The sequence below is a fragment of the Podarcis gaigeae genome, assembly GCF_964106915.1.
Source record: "Podarcis gaigeae genome assembly, chromosome: 9".
Taxonomy (NCBI): domain Eukaryota; kingdom Metazoa; phylum Chordata; class Lepidosauria; order Squamata; family Lacertidae; genus Podarcis; species Podarcis gaigeae.
This window is the reverse complement of record NC_139685.1, coordinates 31,117,827-31,143,710: the sequence shown is the minus strand read 5'-3', so window position 1 is coordinate 31,143,710 and position 25,884 is coordinate 31,117,827. Positions and strand designations below refer to the sequence as shown.

General features: G+C 39.4%; 1 protein-coding gene across 24 annotated transcripts in view; it reads left to right on the top strand.

Moving 5' to 3' along the window:
- The window catches only part of TENM3 (teneurin transmembrane protein 3), a 1,240,854-nt gene that overhangs the window by 391,078 nt on the left and 823,892 nt on the right, over positions 1–25,884 (top strand). For all 24 annotated transcript variants that reach the window (XM_083755214.1, XM_083755180.1, XM_083755191.1 and 21 more), the window contains exon 3: positions 2,256–2,421. The gene's annotated coding sequence lies outside the window, so the exon portion shown is untranslated. The remainder of the gene's footprint in view (positions 1–2,255; positions 2,422–25,884) is intronic.

Sequence of the window (25,884 nt, the reverse complement as noted above, 5' to 3'; positions counted from 1 at the left end):
AGCTAAGGCAGAACATCCTGTCCCTTAGAAATACTCTCACTGCGGGGCAAAGTCCCTTAGAACAAAGGAATCTTAAATGAGCCTTGCACACTGTTCACACCGCTTACTTACCCACTAACAATGGCAATTCCAGTTAGCTGCAATTCCAGCCAGTCTGCTGCTGTCAATAAGGATTTGGTTTATTTTGCTGCTCTCATGGGTCACATAATGGCCACTTACCTGGTCAGAAAGTGGGTGGTGGTTGCAACCTGGTGCTGAAACCTCCCCAGACATCACAAAGTTTGTAATTGCCCATCAGGGGCAAGCTGAGGGATGGAGCCAGGGTGGGGATAAAGGCCAACTGCACCCAAGCAGGGCCTGGGCAAACTGTAAATTGTATTCAGAAATAGCCTTTGTTAAAGAATGATGTATGTTACTGCAATGATCAGTTGTTCCAATTAGAAATTGTAATACATTCACTTCCTATATTGTTAATTGATATAAATGGCTTTATTATCTATTGAATCAGTCATCATATTATGAGTCATCACAGAATTGCCTATCAGCACACATTGGTTATCACAGACACTATAAACATATTCTGTCTACAGCCTATCTAGATACATCTCTAAAAATAATGAATTCTGTATAGTATTTTGTAGTCAGTAGTGCCAAGTAAAATCTTCAGGTAGGACATGAAAAGGAGAGGGAATGTTATTTTCCTCTCTAGGTGTGATTTTTTTTAAAAAAAACCAAAGTCCCTTAAATATTTGGATCTGAGGGTGGGGAAGCAGAGAATCTTTTTATTATTCTTTTGCCATTTGTAATTTGCTACCCAGCTAATTGTTAACAATGTTCCACAGCTCTTAACTGCACGCTCAACAGCTTAACCTTGTGGTCATTAGCAGGTTTGGGAGTTGTTGCAAGGCTGTGAATATACACACTGTTGTGGGTGAATTAAAAGAGTGCTGCTGTGAAACGGTACAACAAACAAAAATAAAGCTTATTTCATGGGGGAGGGATAGATAAATAATGACTAGGGATCTCAGCTTGCTTTGTTCTTGTTTTAATAGTTTACTGTTTTGTGGTTTCAGTAATTAATATGACATTATTGAAAGCATAAATCCTGCTGAGATATTTAAGTTAGGAGCATCCTCTTGATGGCGTACAAATATATATATATATATATATATATATATATATATATATATATGCACACACACACACACACACATACACACACACACACACACACACACACACACCGTTCCCAGATCTTAACAAGCTGTTTTGATTTACCTTTGAAAGACAGTTGAATGGTAAAGTAGTGTGGCCTACTCAAACCATTTTAGTGTCATTGTTAACTAGAACCTCCTTTTGAAATTTATTGCATTCAATTACATTTTTAGAAGAATTTTAATTATGTGCCTGTAAAGAATAAAGATGCTCCAGGCTCCATTTGTTTATCATAGAGGGCCTGGGAAAGAAAAAAAAAACGAGGACAGAGCTTCCCAGCTCATGCAGGGGTTGCAGAGAGAGAGAGATGACTTTTAATTCGACAAGTTCAGAGAGATTTCTTAGTTTGACGCGCACAGCAGGGGGTCTTTGAGCGCCTGGCAATGCTTCAGCATTCCAAGCTTTGAAAGTCTTTCCCTGCAGCAGAAATTGTATCAAAAGCCAATGATAATATTCCCTGCAAGGTAAAGCACCCTATTGAAGATTTCTAGAGCTGTTTATTTATTCATCACAGTTTTTTTTTTTAGGACATATCAGGCATATAGGTAATAATTCTTGTAGATGATATAAAAATGCAAATAAATAAATAAAAACTCTCATTAGTCTCTTGCCTTGTTATATTTCTTCACTGGTTACATGAACCTATAGACACTGCCATCCATCCCTTTCCGCCCAAAATGTGTCTCTTTACTGCAAATGTCTTTCCCTGTAATTTTAATAAAATCATCATTTCTGTCTACTCTCTACCACCTGCTGTGTGTGTAAGATGTTTATGGCCATCTCCTTCCAGCAAGCTTTCAACGTAATTAATTAATTTTACAGAAGGATATTCCATTTCTTAGGGGGTCTGTTTAAATCCCAATTTTAAAGTAAGTTTTAGATATCCGCTTTCATAGTCAAGATTAAAGCTCTCTTGTTTTGGTATTCCAAAGATAAAATGTTTTCATATTTTTATATTACCTTCACAAGGAAAGAAAAAATAATATATATATATATATATATATTTCTCTCCTTGTTTTTGTTCTGTTTGGTCTCCGCAGTAGAGCCGGGAGTGTGAGACTGCGACAACCATTCCCTTGTGCCATGTCATTGTCGGCTATCACAGTGGCAGAATCAGCCAGATCGCTGAAGACAAAAAGTGTCCCTCTTCCTCTTGCTCTTTCAACTGCCACTGGCATCCAAAGTGACCTTGCCTTGTAAATATTGGTGAGTGACCACAAAGGGAAAGAAGCTCCCTGCTGAAAGAGAACTTCTTTTGGGGGGGGGGGACTGTAGTGGCCCGAGGGCACTACATTGCTTAAAACTGTGTTTTCACATGGGGTAAACATTGGGGATGTGTGCAGAAAAAAATTATGGGCAAGAATTTTCTTTCTTTGTTTTAATCACTATTCCAAAAAACCTACATTTCTATTTTTAACTTAAAGGCACATACTAATGCTTTTTGCAGATTACATGAGCAACATGAAATCATTGCCTTGCTCGAGATTTAGGAAAGCCTCTGTCTCTCTCAAAGACGACTTATGTACTATTCCCTGAGGCTTCTGTTGATGCATCCCCCCCACACTCCAAAAAAGCTAGTATCGGAAGTGTAACACAGAGATGGAACACACAGGCAGACCCATGACACTCACCCCTCCCCCAAATATTTTTTTGTTGTTTCTGCTGCTGCTGCAGTTCAGAGTTTGTGGTTTTGTCCCACATCTACAAAAACACAGAAGAAAAATAATCAGTACTCCTTTGTGGCATGTTAGAACCAAAGCTATGGGGGTAGTGAATAGCAGCCATCTGGTGTTCTCTGAAGAAAGATGTATGTTCCAATAATCACTGCCTGATATTAAGGCATGCCATAATCTGTGATTTTTAGCATTGCCCGGTCAATATTTCAGAAATGGTAGATGCTTTAGAGTTTTGGAGTTCTGAAATAACAGGCATCTGTTACTCTTTTTGCATTGTAGTAATCTGGAATATGAGAAAATCCTTTCTCCCTCCCCTTTTGAAAATGGGGGGATTATACTTGAAATAAGAGAAAGCAGTCAGTCCTAGGGATGGCAGCTTCCTTGTCTTATCTACTTTAGAATCCTTGGAAATACGGAATCAGAGTGGAGTTTTGGCCAATGCAAACAATGTTTCCTTGCCTAAATGAACTAGGAAAAGAAATGGGTGTATTAGTGCAACACACAGTTGATCCTAGGGCATATTTAATGCTAAAATGGGTCTGAGACTTGACTAACCTGCCTCTAATAGGGAATTGAGAACTATATTCAGTAGGGCACTTCTACTACAACGAGATCAATTTTCTTTCTCCTAGCCTCTTCTCAAGTCTTAGACATAAATTTTTCACTATCTACAATTCATCCTTCGGGTTTTGCATTAGCTCTGAGGAATGATTGGGAAGTTTAGAAGGATTCCTGTCTTCAAAGGATCGTGTTTGACATTTAATTCAAATGCACAACCCCTTGCACACAATAATCCTTATGAACTTCCAAATAGTTCCTCATAACTATAGAGTTATGCCCAGACCCTTCTAATCTCTGGATCCAGCATCTGTTCAAATATAAGCAAGGATTCAGTTTCCGGAATACACAAGCTAGTTTCCTGGTAAGAGGATAGCCGATGTAATGAGCCATTAAGGGAACAAAGGAAGTGGATCTGTGCCATATATAAAATAGGTGGGGCCCCTCAACTGATCAGTAGTTAGAAAGACAAAGGCCAGAGAGGAGAGTTGACTGATGTGAGCTAGGCAAGGCAGCAAGCTGGGAAGCCAGAGATTTTTGCTTGAATCTAAGGCTGTAGCTATGGAGGAAGCAAGGCCCGCTTGGGGTAGCAATGCTGCGGCTCAAGTTACTAATTTGTGTAAGTAAAGCACATGTCATAAAGATTACATGTGCTCATTCTGAAGGAAACGGGTAACTGGACGGAACCCCTGGAACCTTGCACCACTCAGTAATTGGGGTGGCATGCAACAATAATGTTACTACAAATCTGTTCCAGAGGCCCGTCCTTATGGCAAAATGGGTTGCTTGTAGAAGCGCCGCTGTGCGTAGGCACATTCGGCGGCAGCCCACTTCTGTGCATGTGCAGATGGCGGCAGCCGCTTCTGCGCATGCACGAATCGCAGCAAACCTGGTGTTTACTTCTGGGTTTGCCACGGTCTCAACTTGGAACGGGCCTAAGTAGAGCGGGACGTAAGTAGAGGTTCAACTTTGTGGAGGGGAGGCATGAGTCATGTGACTTTTGGGGGAGATAAGCATTTTAACTATCCTAATTTTAGAAGGAGAGATCCCCTTCAGTCCTCTCACCAGTCCTCTTGGACCTTGTTCTGTTGGGACTGCTCTCTGCAGCTCCATGTTTCTTCTTTAGTGCCATGCACTAGTGCTGTACTTGGGGTCCAGGGGGATCTGCCATGAGCAGATTCTCTACACTTTCATAGGAATAACCACATAGCACCAAATGGAAGAACTAGGAAATAGCTTAACTTTTGGTCACCTCACATGGGGCCTTTAGTTCACCTTTTTTCCCTGAGAATAATTCTCTGAATGTGTTGATAGTTGCTATATATTTTGCATTGTGCGGAAAACTATAATGCCTTTCTTTTCCATTGGTCAAGAATAGGTATGGGGGGATCTGTCAAATTTGATTCTCTTCATTTCTCATTTCCCATTTTTCCAGTCTTGATTTCAGTTCTCCACATTTCTGCTTCAGTTTGCAGGAATTTTTCTTAAAAAAATAAATATCATGAAAATTCACCAGCATTTTAGTATAGCTTTACCCTAATAAATATATATATTTGTATGCTGTTTTGTCTAGTGTACACGTTTCACAAGCAATGTCTCCTAACAGAACACACTTTTGTAAGTGTTTCCACTAACACTCTCACTTTTGTGCTCATTTTTACCCAGTATTTGCATTTTGTAACCATTGGTTAGTTGGAGAAGTGTGTTACAAAATTCAGATAATTACAAATTTCAAAGAATGGCTGTGTTTCAGTTTTCAGATTGTTTTGGATTTGACAAATTTGCCTTTAAATGTAAACTGAATTAGATTTCCCCTCCTTTCCTATTTCAAGAACCAAGTTCCTTTCTAGACTTATAGAAACCAGGAAGTGATCCAGAATTATTTGTATACAGTTGCTCTAAACCTAATCCAGTTTTTTAAAAAATGTTAATGTCATGTGGCTATTACTGTTCTTGATAATGTATTTTAGTGATTTGTCTTGGGACTGCAGTTTACTTTTTGTTTATTTTTTAAAGTGGGCTTGTGATAGCTTCTCTTTGAACAGAATGTTTGTGTTAAACAACATTCTGCCAGAAATTAATGTTTTACGTAGTGATGTCTTGTTTACCATAAGGATTCCAAAGCAAATGTGCTCTGTTGATGCTGCTTTTCTTCCTATTCTGTATTGGAACAAGGTGGCAAGGTAAGGTGCAAGGGGCTTAACCCATAACATATCAGGTTTCTTTATATATATAAAAAAAATGCTGCCAGACTATTTTTCAGAAGTTTTCAGTGAAAGTTATATATAAAAAGCTTTAAAGACATGTTTGCCACTTTGAAGTCTGTGTCTCTGAAGTACACATAGAGGCTTAATGAGGACACTTCCATGCTGCTTGGTACAAATATTGATTGACTGTACACACTTGCATTAGCTTCCAGCATCATGAGCAATCCACAGTCCTATACAAGTGGGTTTTTTTTGCTATCAGTTGCGATTTCACAAAATACTTTTCCATTTTAGGGTTTTAAGGTGTCCTTGTTCCTCAGATGTGTTTTCCCTGATGTTGAAAGGAAAATGTGGTCAATAACTATATAGAACTATGCTTATTATTATTATTATTCAATTTATATACTGAATAAGGTTTATGTGATTGGTTGTTGAATCATTATTACTGCACAATGGGAATAATGAGGGAGAGAACAATGATAAGTTACATACTGTAATACTCATGGAACACAATTGACCAAGGTGATCCTTTACACTTGGGGCTGCTCTGCACAGTAACAAGAGGTTTAGACATACAGTAGTTATAGCACCATGTAAGTATCCCCAAAGAGGATACCCTAGACTTTAAGTGAGATAATGTATAAACTTATGACAAACAATATTCACTATGAGCTATCTGTAATTTTTTGACAGAGTTATTCATCGAAGAAATTCATGGGTAACTTTTAATATTAGATGTATGTGACTGTTTCACAGTTGTGCTTGATAAATTGTGAAGACAACATGGTGAATTTATCAACTAAATGAATCATTGAATTCATTCATTTATCTCCTTTGGAGAGATCCTTAGTGAGAAAATGGAGGGGGTGGAATTGTGAAGCAGCCCTCTCATAAAAATAATAAAAATAAGATTTTCTTGCTCACATGGTACTCTGATAAGTTGCTTTGTTTGATTACAAAGAATGGCCTAAAATGAGTTTTATGCAGATTTTTTTAACAATAGAGCATATTGTGTTATGTGCAATTTTACTGGAAAGCATTTTGAGATATAGCATTTACTAAATCAACTGACTGTGGAAGGAAATATCAAGATTAAGAGCATATATGTGTTCTAGGGTTTATGTTTTAAAAATTGCATATATTGATAAAGGTGTTCCAAAATATAAAATATAAGATTATTCTTTTACATACTTAACAGCATTAATTATTTTTCTGGCCATAGAAAACACAGCAGTTTATGCTTCAGATCCAGCATGTGGAGCTTGGTTGTTGTTGTTTTTGTTGCCACTTATTAGTTTATTTTACTAAAACTAAAACCCAAAGTGTTTTTTACTATTTTTACTAAAACCCAAAGTGACTTCCAAAGTAGTACAGATATTAAAAAACAATGTAAAACAAAAACAGTTTAAAAACTTAAAAGCACATTTGCCACTAAAAAAGACCATTCTCATGTTGCCACTCCACACCTCCCTTAGAAGGAGCAAATTAAGTGATGAATGCATTGTCTGGGTTGGTTCATGTAAGGAAAAGCAATCCTTGAGATATTGGGATCCTGAGCCACATCAGGCTTTATAAATAAAAGCCAGCGCTTTGAATTGAGTCTGGAAACTGACTAGTAGCCAGTGCAATCAGACCAGAATTGGTTTTATATACTCAGACCATCTGGTCCTGGTCAGCAATCTAGCCGCTGAATTATTCATGTTATTGTGTGCCAGGGAAATGCCCTCTGAAGATATGGTGGTGTTAATGGATCTATCAATATGTGAATAATTTTCTTCTCGTAGCATATTACTTCACACCTGTAGGAACTAAGACCAGCCTAAGGTTATAACAAATGGCGATGCAGTAAATTGTGCATGAATTGTTTCAGAGAAAGCGGGGTGTCAGTTCATATATTATGTAGATAACTCCGACAACAAAACATTGATACTTCATTGCACACAGTGCTACAGGGCCTGCTTTTACGAGGATTTTTAAAATTGTCATTGTTGTTTAAAGAAACGTTTCCTATTCAGCCTTCTTATCCAGTGAAGAGTTCACCACAGATAAAGTCGCACAGCATCAAAATGCACTTTTTTTGCAAAATTTGTGTGCTGTCTAGCCCTGAGCCATAATGGCTGCCTCCATTTTGTGGCTCCATTTACAGGTCGTGAAATAGGGAGGTGAGGTTCACTGATTATGGAGGTAGGCAACAACCTTTCTACTGTAGTGCACGGCTGTCATTTTCCCCCCAGAATGCCCTGCTGAGCAAAGCTATATTGTCATGTCAGGTAAAAAGGTAAAGGACCCCTGGATGGTTAAGTCCAGTCAAAGGCAACTATAGGGTGCAGTGCTCATCTCGCTTCAGGCCAAGGGAGCCAGCATTTGTCCGCAGACAGCTTTTCAGGTCATGTGGCCAACATGACTAAATCGCTTCTAGTGCAACGGAACACTGTGACAGAAGCGAGAGCTCACAGAAACACCGTTTACCTTCCCACTGTCATGGTACCTATTTATCTACTTGCACTGGTATGCTTTTGAACTGCTAGGTTGGCAGAAGCTGGGACAGAGCAATGGGAGCTCATCCCATTGTGTGGATTCAAACTGGCGACCTTCTGATTGGCAAGCCCAAGAGGCTCAGTGTTTAGACCACAGCACCACCCGCGTCCCCCATCATCATGTAGCATCATTGCAAAGAGTATTCTAGGAAGAGAAGTGGTGGCAGTAGCAGTCAGTAGGAGCACTGCTTCAATCACTGCCACCATCATACAACATGGGAAATGCAATGCAGTGAATATTTCCACTCTCCTTTCACCTCTGACCCACCACCGAAATTTGGCCATTTGTTTTTCTCCAGCACTGATTTCTTCATTTAAATAGTCACATGCACTTATTTATGTGTTTTATCTCAGTGTTTCTGTGATCATTATAATAAGTTACATTTTCTATTGAGTGTCTAGATTTCTTTCGTTTACCTGGTATAATGCCTGAGCATTGCAGGAACTATGAAGAAATCAGTTTAGGATTGTAAGGCATGAGAAGGCAGAGAAGAACAGAGAGATGTCTCTTTCATTTATTTCATCTCTCTATCTCAGCCATGTCACCATAACCTGAGTTTCCTGAGGATCCCTGGTCCAGCCTCACTTCAGCTACTCTTGAGCCAATGTGGTGTAGTGGTTAAGAGCGGTAGACTCGCAATCTGGGGAACCGGGTTCGCGTCTCCACTCCTCCACATGCAGCTGCTGGGTGACCTTGGGCCAGTCACACTTCTATGAAGTCTCTCAGCCCCACTCACCTCACAGAGTGTTTGTTGTGGGGGAGGAAGGGAAAGGAGAATGTTAGCCGCTTTGAGACTCCTTAAAAGGGAGTGAAAGGCGGGATATCAAATCCAAACTCCTCTTCTTCTTCTTGTACTCTATGAAACAAAAACAAAACAAGATGGAACATGCTACTTATTTATATTTTCTTCAATCCGGGTGTAAATAGGGCTTTCATCCACCACCTCCTCCAAAAAAAAATGTGCATAGGTTGTGCATGCATCAACAGTGTAGTGGAGCCTGTTCATTTGAAAGTAGATACAATGCATTCGACATAAGCAGAGAATGGGCACGTATTCCCAGTGACAACTAACCATGGAAATTGCCATGCATTGTATTCCTTCAGATTGACTAGATGCACATGACTGCCTCTGACCCACATCTGCAAAAGTCAGTTCATTTTTTGGTGCAGGAAAGTGTTTTATCAGAATCCATTTTATATAATTGATTGAAAACTCTGCATTCCTAATCTGAACAGGCATAACCTTGTAGGAAAAGAGAAGGCAACGTTGGACCCTTGGCCTTTCATATCTTTATTTTTGTTTAAAGAAAAAACTGTCTGAGAAGTAAAAGAAATGTTTATGGTCTTAGTGCAGGACTATTAAGTTGGCAGCTTGTTGCATCCAAAATGTCAAATTTCAAAGCTGAACACTGAACAAATAAATTCACCATTCAATAGGTCTCCAGTGAGGACCTTAAAACACACAATCATTTCTCTGAAAACTATATAGGGGTCTCTTTTACTGCCTGGTTCTAAGTGCTCACTTTTAAAGTAGAAATTAGCTGATAGTATCCTGGGACATATTTATTTTTGATATCATATTAAACAAAATGCAAATATAGAAGGCTCTTGCAAATGATGTTTTTTCATGACACCAAGTTATCTCTGAATATTTTTGTTGGTTGAGCTTTATTTCCGCTGTTGGATGTGTAATCTTTGCTAAATGTTTTGAAGGGAAGGAATCAAATAAATTGCCCTATTTTGGTCTTTCTCATCTGTATACAGTTGTGCAGCTCTAGTAGACCCGAAAATTGCCCAGAGACAAACTTTTTTTAAAATAGAGTGCTTTTGAGGCAGAAAATTGCTTTTCTGCAGTATCTTCTAACAGATAGGATGTGACAAGGGGACAAGTAGTTACCACCATAAAGTAGAGTTGTAAAGTCTTTAAAAACAAAGCAGATCAAGGAGTTTTATTTTCCATCTCAGCTGACTACAAAAGGTTTACAATGCTAAAAATTTGCCTTAACATTAACAGAAGCTACACAGTTTAGAAAGAAGCCTTGCAAGCCTGCCTAACCCACCTGTGGCAGCTAGATGCTATAAGGGACATTCAGCATGATGCATAAGATCACAGAGTGTTTGTCAGCATCTTCAGAAGTTCCAAGCACAGTAGGAAGTGTTGTGGCAGGGTGGCGACAGCGAAAGACTTCTTCATTCCCGTCTCCTTAGTTTTATGTTTGTCATGTCCTTCAGTTGTTTGAAATCTCTTGTGGAGTAATAAATAAAAGTGACTTATCCCTTTTGATCAGCCTCTTGATGCTATATGGAAGTATTTGTGTGTGAGCTTAACTTCTTGTTAAGGCAATTTGCAAATGCAAAATAAAACAGGGAGGGTAGATGGAATAAGGCTGAAGGAAGGGGGAGAGGCTGTACCATCTACATGCTAAGAGACATAAAGAAACTTTGAACCTATTATCATGTTAATGGGCCAGTTGAGGATTGTCAGGGTTTGAGGTATTAATCTTAATACACATTCACATTCTTTAATTGCTCCTTTGGTGCAGTAATGGCATAGGCTGTGAATCTGTGCAATATTAACAGTATTATGTGCTTCTATAGTTTGAAGCCATAATACCACATGGGTATTACAAACTATATAAAAAGTGTCATATGCTTCTGTTTTCAAAGATTTAATGTTATTATTATTGTTTTAAATGGAAAATGATCAAGTCTCTACAATTAAAATGGGGATTGTCCAGACCATGCCATCTGGGAAATCAATGTTATACCTTTATCTGCTTGCAAATGGAGGAGGTGGAAATAATAAGTCTCTCAGGATTCACAAAGAAACCTGGTGGAAAGTGTTCAGCTTGGGAATTTCACCATGTAGTTTTCTCTGTTCTTGCTGCTTTCGGCTTCATTCTTGTCTTTATTAGAACTTGGCTGTCTGGCCTTTTGCATCTTCATAGCGTCCGTCAGGAATTTTCAGCATGGGCAAATACTGGTCTTTTTCTGTCAGGTGATGACAAAAGTTTGGCCAAGCTTTTGATACTGTATGTGTAAAGCCACTGATGCACTAGGGCTCTTGGGACATATCTATGAACTCTCTTCAAATGTACAGTGAAACCTCTAACCCAGCAATGTAATCCGTACTATTTGCCAGGAGTCTGCACAACTGACATCCCCTAATGTTAAACAGGCATTCAGTGACAGCAGGATTCAGGAAGAAATTTTCTCAGTCGCTCAACAAAATAAGTATATACAGAAAACCTAGGTGACCTTGCAAACCATTCCAGGTATAGGACTTTGTGGGGGAAGTTGTCACGGCGTATCTTATAAAAAAGGAAATTAGAATGTTTTAATAGTTAGCCACCCACCAAATTTTGGGGAGGGAAGGATAGTTTTCCTGATAACACTGGTCAACAACAAATTTGTTGTCTGCATTTTTTCAGTTGATTTATGACGAATCTGATACGCTGAATCCAAAAATCACATTGGTTTTGCTCAATCAGGTCAGGTTTTTGAGCTATGACCACATGTCTTTTTTTACATTTTTGTTCACATGTATGCTTGTGTGGAGCATTTTAGAAGAAGTTGGTGGGGGTAAAATGCCATGTCGAATAATTGTTTTGTTTGGACATGATTATTTTAATGACAAGAAGTATTCAGGTCCGATAGTTCTGGGTGATTATGTAAAAAATGGATCAGTTTGAAGTCATAAAATCTTGAAATCTTCCATAAATTGGTGCGGCAAAGCATAAAGTTGGGGGATCAAAACTAAGTTAATGGGGCAGCCGCCCCAAGAAGTATCCTGATCTCCAATCAGCACATCGTCCTGTAGCTCATTGTGATGAAATTCCAGTGCCTATCTTCGAAGAACTTCCTGACATTAGTGACGAAGATGCCTCCAGTGTTGAAGGACATGAAGAAGAAGAAGAAGAAGAAGAAGAAGAAGAAGAAGAAGAAGAAGAAGAAGAAGAAGAAGAAGTGGTTCTTGAAGATGATGCTCCACATCCATTTTCCCAAAAGGAGTTGAATGATCTAGTTCGCGACCTCAGCTTGTCAAAGGACTCTGCCAAACTGTTCCAGATTGAAGGAAAAAAACCTCCTCTCTGACAGTGCTCGCATCAGCTTCTTCTGCAACAGGCATCAAGAGTACCTCCGTTTTTTCTCGGAAGAGAAGGACTTGGTGTACTGTGCAGATATTGCACAGCTTCTGCTCAAGCTTGGAGTGTGTGAAGTATGTGCTGGAGAAAATTGGTTATGATCAGCATAAGTGGTTTATTTTTGTTGACCTGAAGATGGTGAACTTTTTGTTGGGACAACAGTCTGGCTTCACCAAGTAACCATGTTTTCTGTGCATGTGGGATAGTAGGGACCATGCTCAGCATTACACGAAGAAGGACTGGCCTGTGCAGGAGGAATTGGTGCCTTGCAAAGAAAGGAACATCATCAACGACCCTCTGGTGAGACAGAATACTCTTCCCACTGCTGCACATCAAGCTCGGCTTAATCAAGCAGTTCACCAAGGCTCTGGACAAGGATGTTGACTGCTTCACTTACTTGTGCCAGGCTTTTCCAGGATTGACCATGGAGAAGTTGAAAGCTGGCATCTTTGATGGTCCTCAGATCCGTCAGCTCATCAGAGATCCAGAGTTTGGAAACTCAGTGAACGAAGTGGAACTGGAAGCGTGGAAGGCATTTGTTCTGGTAGTGAAGAACTTTCTTGGCAACAATAAGGCCAGAAACTACGCAGAACTTGTCAACAACATGCTGATTGCTTTCAGAAACCTGGGCTGCAACATGAGCATCAAGATGCACTACTTATTTTCACATATGGACCGGTTTCCTGAGAACCTGGGTTTAATGAGTGACGAGCAGGGGGAGAGATTCCATCAGGACATGAAAGAGATGGAGACCAGGTATCAGGGTCGCTGGGACGCAGTCATGATGGCTGACTACTGTTGGACTCTGAAGAGAGACCTCCCTGCTGCTGAGCATTCCTGGAGTTCCAAGAAATGGAAGTTCAAGCCCTGAAGTTTGAAAAATGGTGAAGCAACATGCAATTTACGTATACTTACCTTTATCAATGCCCACCATTCAGTTTACAGTAAACCTGACCTGATGGAGAGAAACGGATGCCATTTCCTGATTCAGCAGTGCAAAAATACCCTAAATCGGTTGTAGAAATCTAGACAACATTCAAAAAGTAAGTAATTGTTGCCCAGTGTAATCAACCAATCAACTGTACAGTATTGAGCCTAATCCTTGGTAAAGGTGGTGAGATTTGATGCAATTTTTTTCAAGTAAAATTGTGGTGCCATTTGTTTGTGGAATCATCCTGTGACAACGCAAACATTAAAGAAGCTTACTATTCTTAAAATGCTTGTGACAATGTCAGCTTAGTTTTTAAGAATGTTTGATTAAATAACAATTTTAAGTTCCCTACAGGTTGTAAGAGTCAGAATGAGATGTTATTGTTAAAAAGAAAGAAATCCACTAGTCTTTCAGCTGTATCTCTTGCCCATTCTGACTATTTCTTTGAGGAAATCTCATTTTGTTGCTGCACACCATGAAAGCTCTTAATGCTCTCCTCCAAAATAGTGAGCACTTTATAGTAAAGAGTGTTAGCCAATGTAATTACAGGCCTTAGATATTTCTCTCTGATAATATAATTCACTGTCTGCAGGAATACATGTATTTACCTTGTGCTAACTCGTACACTAATACATGATTTGAACATTACTACCTAGGCATTCTTTTTTGTTATGAGTTTCGCATGAAACCAATGAATGCACTGCTCTGTTAAAAAGACTGTACAATTGCTGGAAAATGACATACAGCAGGAGGTCCTCTTGTCATTACACATGGAAACTCTTGAGCTGCAGCTATCCTTCACCTGCCACTGTGTCTCCCAAATGCATTTTGTCGTCTCAGACTGCTCACTCTTTTCCTGCCTTTGCCTTGCAATCCATCTTTGTAAAGTAGAGGCTGCATTGCTTGAATGCTGACCATTCAAATTCACAGTGGGTCCTTCCGTGTCAATTTACTGCTATGTGATTAACTCTCCAGTTATTATCTGACCTTTTGATTATCTGAACATTTTAAATCTGTCCCTCATATTTGCAGGTTAATGTGTTTGCAGTGAACAGCTTTCCAGCAGCAAACAGTAGCACAAAGAACATGGCCCACCATCATCTGAAGTGGCTCAAAGGTGGCTTGATAAAGCAGTTTTGCAGTCACAGATAGGCAGCAAAAACAGGATATAGCACAGGTTCCTAGTAAGCCACCTTATAAGGTGGGTAGAGTTAATGTAGCTTTCTGGTTCACAAGATGGATAGACCTGTCCTAACTGTACAGTGGTACCTCCGGTTACAAATTTAATCCATTCCGGAGATCCGTTCTTATGCTGAAACCGTTCTTAACATGAAGCGTGCTTTCACTAATGGAGCCTCCCGCTGCGTGAGCGACTTCCACTCACATCCCGGGGCAAAGTTCGCTTCCAGGAGCACCTACTTCTGGGTTAGCAGAGCTCATTACCCGAAGCGTTTGCAAGAAGGACAGTACGTAACCAGAGGTATTACTGTATTGATTTATGAGCTGCTTTATTGGTGTTATGAACTGTACATTTTTGGTTTTAATCTTTTTACTGTTTTATTAGTTGTAACAATATCTTTTTTTTTTGTTTTACTACATATTGCAAAATTTCCTTTGATGTATAAATTTAATTAATAATTAATCAATCAACTGCTCAGCTTCCTTTCCTGCTTTTTACTTGTCCAAAGCCACCAGTGAATGAAACTTAAAAGGTAAAGGTACCCTTGCCCGTACGGGCCAGTCTTGACAGACTCTAGGGTTGTGCACTCATCTCACTCTATAGGCCGGGAGCCAGCGCTGTCCGCAGACACTTCCAGGTCATGTGGCCAGCGTGTCAAGCTGCATCTGGCGAGCCAGCGCAGCACACGGAATGCCGTTTACCTTCCCGCTGGTAAGCGGTCCCTATTTATCTACTTGCACCCAGGGGTGCTTTTGAACTGCTAGGTTGGCAGGCACTGGGACCGAACGACGGGAGCGCACCCCGCTACGGGGATTCGAACCGCCAACCATGCGATCGGCAAGTCCTAGGCGCTGAGGTTTTACCCACAGCGCCACCCGCGTCCCTGAATGAAACTTACTGTTTACTAATTCTGTCTCAATCTGAAGCTACACTATTTTCCTTGCAGATTTGTATTCATCTGCAATAGTGTGAAAGTATTTTCAGATTTGATTTTTAAAGTGCAACCCTCTGTTGGCATTAACATCATGGATCTCTTACGTTGTTCTAGTGTCTCCATCAGTATTTGCAGAAATGCTAGAGGCCGCTGATAAACATCAGAATAGGTTAAAATTAGGCCAAGCACCATAAATCTAAAAATAAAATAAAATACTTATCTGCTGCATTTTTGACAGCAGCTGTGGCTGCACATTGCAGATGAATAACTTTGTGGTAGAGAACCTAAGCCTTCAGCAGCTTAAGGAAGGATGGAGAGGGCTGTGCAGGGGTCAGAATTATGAATGTCTGGCTTTGAGAAACTTTTCAGTTGGCAAACACAACGTGCAACAGTTCATGACTAAGGCAGCTTCCTGTCACTTTCTTTGAACAATTGCATCCTTTCCTTGCTTCTTGTTCACCTTCATCTTTTTCTTAAAGTATCCTTTTCACCTGTAGTGTATTTTTTCCCCTTAAAATGAGGATATATACTCCACCTGACTTTTACAGAAGTGTTGAAGGGTAATACTTAATACCTTATGGGCCACCTTTTTTTGAAAAGGCTAATCCATCTTTCTCTGCTGAAAGATAAAAGTTAGAGCATTTCTCAAGTCCATGCAAGGGACTGAACACAATGAGACCGGATTCTTTGAACATAAACTCCAGTCCTATAAACACGTTACATGGAAGAAGACTGAGGACCAGGGTCACAGTCTAGTAAATTAGTTGTTACAGATTGGAATCCTGAGTTTTTATGTTGGCCAGCTAGAGAATAGGGAAATAGTAACACAGAAATATTTGTCTTGTTTGCCCTTGTACTTGATATTTACTGGTATTTGACTGGAAGTTCTCACTATTCACTTATACAAATGGCCGTTCTTATTAACAAACTGTACATTGTTTCACCGGTGTATTAAACACATTTTACACTTTATTTCCAGCATTTTGCTGCTAGGTGCTATGAGAAATATAAAAACAAGCTACTAATGGGCTCTCTCAGATTAGGCCTCAGAGTGTGCTATTTGGCCACTAGAGTAGAGATGTTGTTTTGAGAACATAACAATCCCAGTATGAATTATTAGAACTTGGACCCATGTGGATGAAACTGCACAATCATGCCATTCACAGATGATCAGTGAAAACATTCTGAAATGTTTGTTGGCCATAAATTGCACAAGCCTATGAGGAACATATTTAGAAGGAAGGGAAAATATGGTAAAGAAAACGTTTAGAAGATATCAAATGCAAATTTGGGAGATGCACAGAATTAATCTAGATATTTAAGTGTGATGTTAGGCTTGGGGAATTCTATATTCCACCGGCAGCATCAAGGATCAAGGAAGAAGCAAGAAAGTTTATATTTATGGTTTTATCAGTTCTCGTGGTGCAAGACAAAGAATTCAGTCCTTAACTCTATAGTTGCTCACTCTGAGCTCCTCCCCTTCCTTCCCCAGCAACAGCCTGTGTCCCTACAGGTGACCTCAGGAGTCAAACATCTTTGAGCCCTTTGCTCTTGAATTCTAAGGGAGCGGTAAGTACGTGGGGATGGTGGCTCTCCTATGCTTTCCAAGGGCATCTCTGCTGAAAAATTCTCCCCCTCCTTCTCCTAACAGCTCATAACTTGGCAGCTCTGAACTCTGCTGCAATTCAATCCTGTCTTCTCCTTCTCTTGAAACAACTGGGGAAGGGGAGGTGACCCACCCACTCCCCCTCCTCTGAGGTAAGCAAAGGAGGGGGGGGCGATTCCCAGCCTTCCGCTTCAGTCCAGTCCCTGACACATGTAAATGTAAACAGCTCCCAGATCTACCAGAGGGGTGAGACAGAGTGCTTTTATTAAATAAATAAATGTTCTCTGTGTTGTGTCTTCTGGTGACCATACACAGAAAAATGGACATCACATTGCTCTGAAAATGTATGTATTTATTTATTATTTATTTATTAGATTTCTACTCAGGACATCCATCCAAAAGACCCAAAGACCTATTATTATTATTATTATTATTATTATTATTATTATTATTATTATTTATTAAATTTGTATACCACTCTTCACCTGTAGATCTCAGGGCAGTTTACAACAAGATAAATACAAGATAAAACCATAAAATACATAATAAAATCAAGAATAAAGCACCCACAAACCAATACCACCCTCTTACTCCAGTGGCATAGCGTGGGTTGTCAGCACCCAGGGCAAGGCAAATAATTTGTGCCCCCTAACCCGTGGATTACGCCCCTTAACCCATGGATTTGCGCCCCCTAACCCTAACCCCCAGATGTTGTGCCCGGTGCGGCCGGCACCCCTGGCACCCCCCATGCTACGCCACTGCCTTACTCCCACCCCAGAGATGGGAAAGTGCTTTTATATACTCCTGCGCAGAAGACATAGCACTGGTCTTTGTTAGAGGTAGTAAGCCATACTGTGTTAAGGAGGGCATCAATAAGTATACCCCTTCACATATTTTTCCACTAATGAATTAAATGCAGAATACTTATTGAGTTTTAATTTAACTGAAGCTGCAGTTTTATACTTACTTACCTGTGAGTAAGCCCAATTGAACTCAGTGGTACTTTCCCTGGTTTATGTAGCTTACAGAAGTAGATTTGTATAGGATTGTCCTATAAATCACTCTCCTCCCCCCCAAAAGGAAAAATACAGTTTCATCCAAGCATATTTTAAATGATGATAAAGCAAAGTTAAATCTTTTCTCAGTCAAGTCTCCTGATGTAATACAAACATGAGTATTAACTAAATACCAAAATAAACCTAATTGAAATTAGGTTCAATATACTTAGGCTTAATATACTCAGCAGACAGATTATAGAGGTAAGACTGATTCATCAAGCAGACAGGTAATTTTGATTATAGGGCTTTTGGAAGGTCCAGAAAAGGTTATTTAGGTACAGAATGTGGTATAAGAATCCTTTGTGGATACATCAGCTACGAAAGTTATTACATTTTAGAAGTGTGGTGCACAAGAGGAGGAATCAATGGTACAACTCTCAAAAGAGATCATGTTTTGAATTAGTTATTTAAGAAACAGTACAATCTATATCTACTTATCTGCAGCACTACACTTCTTGTGTGGATGATAGTACCTTTTTGCACATATCCCGCTTGTCATATGCAGCGGAGAATGGGATACATTTCATCCAATGATGCTCACACACCATAAAATTAACTACAATTGTGTTGGCAATGTTCCAGATTTGCTTCGCTACATCTATAGACACTATCAATTTATCCTTATGGCTAAATATGAGATAGGTACCATAGGGTCTACTGTGTCTGCTAGGTGATTTTGCAGTAATCTTCCACATAGAAATATTTTGCAGTAAGAAATAGTGAACAAGGACTGCCAGCTATGCCCAACTTCAAATTTAGTGGGATCCTTGCCAACTTGCCCTTACATTCCAGGGGTCATTTTTCTACTACACTAACACATTCTCTGACAGTTGCTCTTTATTGTTATCTCATCCATATTGCTTGTTCAGAGAGCTGATAAGCAGGAAATAGTGGTAGATCCTTCTATTTGCCATTATTTGCCTCTGCTCACATGAAACAAATGGTCAGTTACTAATAGTGTCGAGTAGCCTTAGTGGTGAGTCAGGGATTATCAGTTTTCCATTTCAAGGTGGTAGGGTCTCTGCAGCTTCCCAAGAATTCTGGTTCTTCACACCAGCAGAGCTGCTGGCCTCCTTTTAAAATAATGGTCTTAAACAAAACTACAATGTGCTAGCCAAAAAAATGCAAAATGAACCTCTTGTGGGGTGCTGTCTATCAATGATTATATGATTCAGTTGGCAATCTGAATCTCTGATGTTTGAATTAAAAAGCGATTCCACCAGTTTCCACTGATTTAAACAGTAAGCTCAAAAGCAATAGAACAGAAAAGGTATGATGTTTCCATTTCTGGCTAAAGCGGGGAGTTGTGATTGATGTTTGCATTTTCATTAGGTTTTAAGTGTTGATGTGTGTGTGTGAATATTTCCATAATCATTGACTGACCAATTTTGGTCATGAACCAAGTCAAAATTCCATCAGTCAGCTTGAAGATGGTTGAATACATTCATTATTACTCAGTCTTCACCACTGCCTTCTCCTTGCCATTTTCTTGTTTTTATTCCAAGACAACTGTGGAAATTTTAGTTGACAGTATATATTTAAACTTCTAAGGGACGGATCTTTCAAAACTAGGAACTCCTAGTCATCTGCAGTGTGAACCACCGAGAGACCTCCAGGTATAGGGCAGTATATAAATAATAATAATAATAATAATAATAATAATAATAATGGTTCACTATAAGATTTTTTAAATTCTTATTTTAAGTTTCTGCAGTTGCTTTACAGTTGCTGTACATTCCTTAATTTTAAACCATTTTGATTATCTAGACTTTTTATTATGTTTGCAACAGACAGACATTACAATGTGGTGTGGAAGAATAGATCAATCTCTTTCTGGTCTGTTTCAGTTTCATATTCATAAGTTCATCCTTTCCCAATTCTGCATATATTTTGGTAGGCATTTTACTCTAAGCTATGCACTTTTGTATGCATTTTAATCTAAATTTTGCCATTTAAATATATATTGATATGCATTTTGGTATGTTTTTTGAGGAGAGGACTGTTATCACAAAATTCAGAAAAGGGAAAAAATATCCTAAGAATGAGAGGTGTGAAGAATAACTGTACTCAATCTGTTTATTACTCCAGGAAGTGTGAATAAGCTGGTTTACTTAAAAATGTGGCCTGAATTAAATCCTCAAACACACTTCCCTTGTGGCCAATACAACTAACCTAGCTTGCAAAATAATTTCCTATTTCATGGACCCAGCTATTGGAAGTGTACCCTCAATTTGAGAGGAAAATAAAACCTAAGTCGAGATGGTTCCAATCTAGGATTCCCCCCCCCCCCGCTATAGTTCAATGCCTTACTGCCCAGAGACTCACTCTTTGCAACAGCAGAAGAACTGTCAAAATAGAAGCAGGACAGCTCTGTACAGTCCCTGAAGATCTCATCAATATACACCTCTTTCTTCCTCAGCATCTTCAACATAGTCATCCTGACTTAAAATAAAACCATTTGATTTTCTTCCCAATCAGGAAAGAAGAGTCATATAGGAAGAATTCAGTGCAATACATAGGATAGCTTCCATCCAACTGTTCAACTTCTGCATATCTTCTGTTAGCTTGAAAAGTTTTAGATTTCATTAGGAAAGTTCATGTACACACGCTGAAGTTCTGACTTCAAGCCCGTGGCACCCTCTCCCTGCAGCTGAATTCAGCACTGTTTCTCTTCTAGTTTGGCTGGTGGCTCTCAACCAGCCTATGGGTTTTTTCTCTCATCAAATAAGGAGTTCTCTTGGGGGAATTCAGAATATGCGCCTGTAACTATCCCATAATCTATATCAGTGTTACTGTTCATTTTACTATGCTAGACCACACTCTCCTCTTTCTGGTCTTCCCAACCAAGGAGGTTTTGAGGAAATAAAATATATGTCTTACAGCAGCTTCTGCCCACTAACTATCACTACCTATGTTTGATAGTTAAAAGCAAGTTGCCTTGTTGCATGGTCAGCTTCCTCCCTTTATTTATCAGTGAAATAGAAGGAAAAAGATTCCATGTTGCCATCACTTTCTTGTACACAAAGCAAGTGTACAAGATACAGCCTTTGTTTAGTCTTTTGGGTAGTATGTGTCACCTAGTTTTCAAAGAGCTGCCAGATGGGAGAAGGAATAAATTTCATTTATGATAAACAAGTGAGTTTTACAAGTGTAGATTTGAATGCGCAAATCCTCCTGTTATCGTTTATAAACATCATAGTGGTCTGTTCAACCTGGCATGTCTCCAGCCTAGAGACTTACTGCCAATCAGTGTAGGCAATATTGCACTAGAATAAATGAGAGATTTGACTTAATGTAAGTTAGCACCCTAGCTTTCCTAACTTAAGACCCTAACAGCTATTATTTCTGATACAGTCAATCTTACTAACTTACTAAACAAGGTTCCTTCAGAATGAAAAGGGTTGTGGTTGCACCTGCTTTCTTTTGCTAGGCAGTGACAGCTTTGTGGGCTCCAATGTTGCTGAGAAATGTCATTTCCTAGGGCTTTTGGGTCCTTATTAAGGACCTTGGAAGTCTGGTGAATGACAGTTTCCAGGAACCATTGAGTCCAAAATGGTGTTACTGCCTAACAAAAGCAGAAGCAGTCTTTATCATTGCTGCTGCAAATAATGCAGGAAAGGAGAGAGTGGTGGTGGTGGTGGTAGCGATAGTAGCAGCAGCAATCATAATGTATATGTTATTAATGAGTTGCTGTTAGTATTTATGAGATTTATTACCTGCCTTTCAACCTAAGGTCCCAGGACAGTTTACACAAATAATACAATTGAAAACAAAATAAAAACCCAGCACAAATACAATGGCATCCACACATTAATTAACCCATTTCAGATAGACCACAATGATACTTTCAGATGTCACTGACCAAGGAAAATAAATGTGTCTTCAGCAAGAAAACTGAATAGTGATGGCATTAAATGCAACTCTAAACAAAGTGAATTCCATAGTTTGGGGGCTGCTACAGAAAAAAGCCCTCTCCTGGTCCACTGGTCCTTTAACATCTAAGAATGGTGGAACTAGCAAGGCAGACTCTCTGCCTATCTTAATACTTAGATGGTCTTGTGTATATTTGATCTTATAGCTATATAAGTAATTAGTTTGTGTGCGGGAAGTCTTTGGATAGACTCAGGGCCATGGAAACTGGAAGTCTTATTAAGAGCCAACAATTTCTATAGAGAAGCTGCCTTTTGAGAGCCTAGTCTGGTGAATGTAAGTGTGATGCACAGGATTTCATTTTACATCCAAGTTTTGGAAGACTTTCTGGGGGGATACATCTCCTCTCATGTTCCGAGCTGGAGAATTCATGCACCAAGAAAGATGATTCCAAACTGTGATGCCATCTCTAGTAATAAAGTTCTGGGTGTAGGTTTCTATACACAAATTATATTTCATGATACGGTGTTTGCATATGCTTGTGCTGTACATACTATACAAAAAAGTATATTTATTTCATGTTCCTGTTCAGTTATACTACACTATTGTCTACACAACTGAAATCGTATTTCATTTTGCCATCTAAATGTAAAATCATGTCTCACCTGAAGTAATTTGCTTTGAGTAGCAGTTTTTAAAACGTTAAGTGATATTTCCAATAATCCCCAAGCACACACATTACTGTTCAAGATCTGTGCTTTCTTCACAAGGCAACCCATAATCGTAGTTTGGAAAATTGCTATTATGGTAAGGTGCTGACATTATTCACTGCATGTGGGATGCCGGGGGAGCCACAAACAAAACCAGACAGCTGGAAGGCTATTTAAAAATGTAATTAAATAGAATACTGAACAAGTGGATAGCTCTGCTAAAGAAAACAATAGTGGTGACAAGTTATCTAAAATCTCACAGTACATCCTCCTAGTTCTTTCTATGAGGAATGCTATACAGCTGGAGCAAAAAAAGGCATATTTAATAGATTTAAAAAAATAATGCATCAGTTTTATCCATTGTTAATGAAAGGAGCCATATTGACTACATGATAAATTAATGTAATCTGTTTATCTTGGGAACAGATACAGCAGAACTAAATGCTTCCCAAGGTTTCCCCACAGTCTGATCTCAGACCATCAATTTTTTTTTAAGAATATGAAAGTGACTTCATGTAGTTTATCAGCAAAACAATATTCAAATGAGACAACGTCCTTTGTACTCTTCTATTATGAAAGTCTCAAAGCTTTCATAGCCCTTTCTGTAATTGAAAGAGGTGTTACATGAATCCAGGTCCAAAAGTCCTTATGCCATTAACACAAGAGAAGTAGATGGAAAAGCAGACAGGAAGAGCAGGCACTGAAGAGAGAAGGGGGGAGCCCAAGAACTACCAGGGTGTTGGTGCCAACCCTTGCTAGAGAGCACAAGACTCAGGGTCATGCTATGCTGCTTCAGGAAAACCTCTGCAAGCTGGGGGCATGCGTTTCAACCTTGGAGAAATGCCACATCTGCAATCCCAACTTGCTTGGCTACAAGAAGCTGACCAATGGCCCACCTTTCCACTCCCTCCAAATCTTTCCCTTTACGTTTTGGGATACCACCACCTAGGTGGTAGAGGCCTAATCATACCCGCCATGGCGGAGATGGAGCCTCAACTGGGGCTGTATGCTAGAAGGAGACCCGTTTCTGAAGGAGAAGCCTTCGGAAAGTTTTAATGCCTCTACAAAGAACCATCAGTGCACCTACAGAGTCTTGGCAGTAGGTGCTCAATTCCTTGAATTTGCATCCAAAGATTTATTGGTACAGTGTAGACCTGAGGGCGGGAAATATAAATGGCTACTAGGGCTTTGTTGATGTGGTTACCCCATTGATGTAACCAGCTGAGCTTAAATATATATTTGCTTCATTCCATAGAGTCAAACCACTCTTTTTTTGTTGTTGTTGCAAGTCTTTTTCTTTTTCTTTTCTTTTCGGTCCCCAAAATACAGTTTTTGCAACTAACTATGCTGGGCTTTACTATACACACCAATTTTTCCCCACTTAGGAAAAACCCTTATAATATGGTTGCGGGTGGCATCAAGATGTGTTCAACTGCAGCATGTTGCCATGTACGCTTCATGCCTAAAAAGGAGCACCTGGAACACTGCAAAGATGAAGTGGATATTGGTGTTAAAGTGCCCATTGCTTGGATAAAATATAAACTGAAATAATAAAAAAATGAAACCTATTTGAAATCCTGTTAGTGTAGAGATAGCCTTGCATATTGCAAGAGTTTCAATCCAAGTATTTTTTTACTGATGGGAGTGAGACTCCTGAGAATTACCAAACCTCCTCCATTTGTTGTCTTGCTTTGATTCAAAATTACTTTCTGATGTAATTGAAATACTCTAATGCACGTGTTCTTATTGCTTAGCAGCAGATCAGCACCTAGCTGAATATCAGAACTTTTGAGATTATTGTGCATTTGAATGAAAAATATGTAAAGCCCCCTGCATATATCTGTTCGTTTTCAGTGTGATCATGAATAGCTTCTGCATGCCTTGACAGCTGGGATGCTCCCTCCAGAATAAAGTTCAGGCCTTTTGTTGGGTAGCAGGGGGAAGCCTTGTTGACAGATGTCTGCACTAGCAAGTTTAGGAAAGTTTCAAAGGCTTAACAGCAGTTTCAACCACTCTTTTTGACCTTTTATTTATTGTATTTATTCATATAAAGTCTGCTGCAGTTTGGAAGTTTAACCATTACATTTTACTGAAGAATAAAAAATGTATAAGTGCAGCAAATGACTTCATGAAAATGTAACAGCACATAAGTGCATTCACAGTCAGATTTTCTTAGCATGCACACACACACACACACACACACACACACACACACAGACAATCTAATATATATTAGATAGGTAGAAGAAAAGAAGACAGGGAGAAGAAAAGGCTCAGGAGTAAACCCTACACAAATCCAGAGCTGAATCCCTAAGGCAGTGGGATGGCACCTTGTAAGCCCCCTTCTGGCAACTCCTGCAGCCAAGCTGATACCAAGCATATTGCTCTGCTTTCCTTTGGACCACATCAGGGAGGCTTTCTGGACAGCCCTGGATCTACATACACAGACTTGCACCCAGGGGAAATCACATTTCAGTGCTGCTAATGCAGCTGTTTGACTTCACCCCCAGAGGTGCACTCTGTTGCCTCTCCAGACAGACGGATGCCAACAACAAAGTTAGATAGACATAGATATATAATAATATATAGTGTATATATTGAATAGCGTATTGCTGGATTTACAGACCACAGGCCAGACCTATTTGGTATGCTGTATTAGGCTACAGGATTACTGCCGTGAATGTCCACATTTCAGCCTAAGATGTGATCTGCATTGTCAACTTAAACATAACTTACGTAAGAGATAAGAAAAGGGTCGAAAAAGGGCTTGTGGGCTGAATCAAACACCTGCCTCAATTAGTCCATTCTTGGCATAAAATCCATAAATACATTTAAATATGTGTGTGTACACATTGCACACACACACATATCTTTATTTTATTGCAATATTTCTCCTATTTCAGCTACAATCCTATGTGCGCTTATCTGGAAGTAATACGCACTGAACTCAGTAGTATTCACTTGTGAATAACTAACTATAGGATTGCACTATTAATGCAGTTTTTCTTCATTCCTCTTTCTCAGGACCAAATGATATTGATACACAAATTCACATAATAAGTGGAATCCCCAACTGCTATAAGTAATGGTTACGGAGAGATAAAATTTGTCCGATGGTTGGTACGTTGCAGCTTAGATTTTTGTTCTCTTATAATGGCAGTGGCTCCCACCTGAAAGGTGCTTGTAATGGGAATTGGGGTTGCTTGTGCGTAAATTCCAAACTGCTCCAAGCTGGTTGTATAGCTGAACCTTTCCC